The sequence below is a fragment of the Piliocolobus tephrosceles genome, chromosome 12 (genome assembly GCF_002776525.5).
Source record: "Piliocolobus tephrosceles isolate RC106 chromosome 12, ASM277652v3, whole genome shotgun sequence".
Lineage (NCBI taxonomy): Eukaryota > Metazoa > Chordata > Mammalia > Primates > Cercopithecidae > Piliocolobus > Piliocolobus tephrosceles.
In genome coordinates, this window is record NC_045445.1 from 103,714,561 (window position 1) to 103,719,191 (window position 4,631).

At 39.9% G+C, this 4,631-nt stretch overlaps 1 pseudogene; it reads left to right on the top strand.

Moving 5' to 3' along the window:
• Nucleotides 1-4,041: 4,041 nt before the first annotated feature.
• The window catches only part of LOC111536411, a 1,712-nt pseudogene continuing 1,122 nt past the window's right edge, over nucleotides 4,042-4,631 (top strand).

Below are 4,631 nucleotides of genomic sequence, written 5' to 3' on the forward strand. Positions count from 1 at the left end.
TTACTGCTGTGTCTTCAGAGTTTAAAACAGCTCCTGGAAACCAAATAGATGCTCAGAAAATATCTGTTGAATGAATGAATTAGTAGAAGAGTGAATAGTGCCTTTCCTTCCATTTCCTCAACAATAAGATCTGTGTGAATGATCGCATGCCGGTGTGTGAATGTGATAGAGAGCCCTAGGAGAAAGGTCATGTTTAATCCCAAATTAGTAGAGAAAGGGAAAGCAAAGCCTCCAGAAATCTGTGAATTACCCAAAGCAGTTCAGATGAATGGAAGGAATTATAGGACAGTGGGTTAGAGACCAGGATTAAAGTCAATCTTTGCCATTAAACATTTGGGCAAGTTATTTAACCTCTTTGGGCTTCAGTTGTATCATCTGTAAAATGGGGGCAGTGGAAGAAATAATCATCAAGAAAAAGTATACAGTGCTTTGTAACTAAAAAAAATGTCTTTCACATGTATTATTTTAACCAGTATAACCAGTTTGTTAGCTTACTCTAAAAGTAACCCCTTTCTCGATTTGTTTCTTGCTACAAAATTACCCATTTACCTGTTTGCTTTTGAATTCCAAAGGCTAATCTTGAAACAATCCAGGCATGAAGTGGAACTGGCAGTTGCAGTTTTCCTCCTTCCAAGAAGAAATTGGTGCACAGCTAATCCATAACCTGACCTCCAAAGAGATGATGCTAACCAGGCCTCTGGATGGTCAATTACTCAAGCTAGCCAACAGAAAACGACAAGCAGACCTGGAGCCTATGCACATCTTTCCCTTAAAACCCCTTGAGCCAGCCTGAGAATTTGAGCTGACTTTTTGACACTTGAGTGTGGCCATCTCCCAAGCTGCTAGCACTTGAATAAACCTGCTTTCCTTCCATCAAACCTTGCTTCTTGTGTGTCTGGCTTTTCAAGCAGCAAGCAGCTGAACCTGAGTCTGGTTACATTATCTCTGATTCCTGTGAGGTAGCCAGAGCAGGTAGGTAGATGTGAGACAACAAAAAACCTTTTCTTAGTTATTCCCGCTTGTAACTCCTCATAAGACCCTTAGGAGGATGGATCCCACACAAGGAGAATACTTTGTTTTCTAAGCAAGTAATGGGGGACAAATTTGGACTTGTAGGAGGGTTAAATGGCTTTATGTAAGAATCAGCAGAGACACTAAGGACTAGGCAAGATCTGGCAGCAGAAAGCAGGAGAAGCAAAAGATGGGAGGTGGCAGAGCCCTGCAAGGAGAGGTCAGGAAGAGGCATTCTTGTGGCAAAATGAGCAAGTGGGGCCTGAAAGAGAGAAATAGTAAGAGAAATGGAGCTTGTTCTGTGGGGCATGATGTAAGCACTTTCTACATCTATCTCAGAAAATCCAGGTGGTTTCTGATGCTTTGGCCCAAATGAATGATCTCAGGAGCACAGAAATAGGTGTGGACTCCTGTGTGGAGGCTGCCAGAGGGGAGGGGACAGCCAATGTCTTGGACACATGATGGAGAATGGAGAGCAAATGCTTCGTTGGAGTAGGGCTCTGGCCCTGAAAGAGCGGCTACTGTGGGCGGCTCCACTTGTTCCTTGACTAACTTCTTAAGGATATGGTATTGCCTATTGCCCCCCAGGTATCACATAAAGGATCTTATTTGTTATTTTAATTTTTCATCAGTTTGTTATAATTAGACACTCTATTTCCTTGAGCTTAGTGATTACTTTAAGCAGGAAAGCCTTCCTTGGCTTGATAAAATGGTCATCATGTTAAAACTCGTTAGGGTTAGAATGGAAGAAATCTAGAGCCTTTGCTCAGTACTTTGACTTAGCAATTCAGTTTTTGATTTTGTACACCTAGGTAAATGAAAAGCGCCTTTAATTCACTTTTGGATAATTAGCACAAAGAGAAAATGACTTTGCATGTCACAATGTGGCATGGTTCAAACTGAGCAAATGAGAACAAAAGTCAACACTTCCATAGTTGTACGCACTTGCAAGAAATAATTTTCATTTAATTTAAAGTGATAAATCTGGGTAATTACGTGATGATTATTCATAAAACGATTAATCAAACTCATATACATTTTGTAGCATCTCATGCATTACTGCAATTGGAGTATTTTAGGAAAATATATTGTTTGAATTTTAAAATAGCACTCCATTGTATCTCAGCAAAAATGGAAAAATGTATCTTGGCTAGTTCTATTTAGTCAATTATTATAATGGAAGGCATTAGATAGTATCCAAGAAAAACAATTACAAATAATATAATGTATACCTGCTTCCAGTATGTACTCCCTTATAAACATCCAATGTAATTAAAATATAAATTGGATCTAGAATGGGCATAAAAATCCCTTTAAAAGTACAAGTTTGTCAGGAAGAGATAAAGAACAACAGAAGAATCCTTTCTCCAGTTTCCTTATTTTGTTAAATTCATACATAAGCAGCTTCTTGAGGGTATCTCATGCTTTTACTAGCCATTATTCAGACAAATTTACTCAGACATTTTCCATCTGAGACAGTAAGGTATAAATAAAACCAAAATGAAGATGGCAAAGTTTGGAGGTGATTTAAAAAGCTGGATGTGTTCTTTTTGTTTGTTTCTTTTTTTTTTTTTTTTTTTAAATTGAGATGGAGTTTAGTTTCACTGTTGCTGCCCAGGCTGGAGTGCAATGGCGCGATCTCGGCTCATTGCAACCTCTGCCTCCTGGGTTCAAGCGATTCTCCTCCCTCAGCCTCCTGAGTAGCTGGGATTACAGGCACCCACCACCATGCCCAGCTAATTTCTGTATTTATTTAGTAGAGACAGGGTTTCGCCATTTTGGCCGGGCTGGTCTTTAACTCCTGACCTCAGGTGTTGGGATTACAGGCGTGAGCCACCGCGCCCAGCCAAAGCTGAGTGTGTTCTGAACAGTGGAACATGGTGCCTCAGTCTAGTATGTTTGGAGGAATCCACAGATTGGCTTTTAGACACTAAGCTTCGCTATGCTCAGCTTCATTAAATAAAGTGAATTATCATGTGGACCGGGGGGGCACCTTTGAAAAGAAGATTCCTTTCTCAGTAGCTTAGAAGCATTCATTTGCATCCCTTGGATTACCTATATTCTCTTTCAGCACAGCAATTTCCAGCTCACTTTAACAAGTCATTTCATCCTTGGGTAAAAGTGGATTTCCAGATATATTGGGCACTTTTGATCCCTGTTGGCTCAGAGGCCTTCTTTGAAGATCACAGTCAGTGAAAACATTTTTCTGAGGATGACAACAATCCAGAGAATGGCAGGTAACTCTTAGAGCTGGTGTAATAAGCAGTTCATAGTTCCAGAGCATTTCCAGATGGGTCGGCAGTCAAGATTAAATGAGCATTTTGAGAATTGATAAAAATGAAAAGTTAATTAATGTCATTATCTTGTCGATGAACATTTAGGTTTCTTGCAGTTTTTTGAATTACAAATAATGTTGCAGTGATACTTGTATATATGTTTCCCTGAGCCTACGTATAAGATTTTCTCTAGAATATATTCCCATAAGTAGAATTGCTGGGTCAAAGGGTATATACATCTTCAATTTTACTAGATATTATCACGTTGCTCCCTAAGTGCCTATATAATTTAACACTTCTATCAGCAGGACATGACAGTTTCTGTTACCCTACATCCTTGCCAAAACGTGGTATTATCTGAATTTTTAGCTTTTGTCCATCCAATGGGGGAAAATGATATTTTATTACTGTTTTAATTTGCATTTCTCTGATGAATAGTCATATTGGACATCTTTTTGTTGTTGGCTTTTCAAGCTTCCTTTTTATGAGTTACCAATTCATATTCTGCTGGCTTCTTTTCCCCCCGCTGATTTGTAGGAGCTTCTTAAAAATATTCTTTTTAAGTTTTATGTGTTGTAAATAGCATCTCCTACTCCACAGAGTTATTTTTCACTTTATTTTTTCGTGCCTTTTATAGTCCAGAAGTATGTAACTTTAGTATAGTTGAATTTATTGACCTTTTCCTTTAGAGTTTGTGCCTTTTATATTTTAAGAAATCCTGACTGAGCAGGAACCCACATTCAGGAACAGAGCCCTTTACTCCTCCCTCAGAATGAATGGAGACCAGAAATCAGATGTTTATGCCCAAGGAAAGCAGGATTTCGTTCAGCACTTCTCCCAGATCGTTAGGGTGCTGACTGAGGATGAGATGGGGTACTCAGAGACAGGAGATGCTATTGCCCGGCTCAAGGAGGTCCTGGAATACAATGCCATTGGAGGCAAGTATCACCAGGGTTTGACGGTGCTAGTAGCATCCCGGGAACTGGTGGAGCCGAGGAAACAGGATGATGATAGTCTCCAGTGGGCCCTGACCATGGGCTAGTTTGTGGAACTGCTGCAAGCTTTCTTCCTGGTGGCAGATGACATCATGGATTCATCCCTCTCCCCCCAGGGACAGATCTGGTGGTATCAGAAGCCTGGCATGGGTTTGGATGCCATCAATGATGCTATGCTTCTGGAAGCATGTATCTACCACCTGCTGAAGCTCTATTGCCCGGAGCAGCCCTATTTTTTCTTTTCTTTCTTTTCCTTTTTTCCTTTCCTTTCCTTTCCTTTCCTTTCCTTTCCTTTCCTTTCCTTCTTTCTTTCTTTCTTTCTTTCTTTCTTTCTTTCTTTCTTTCTTTC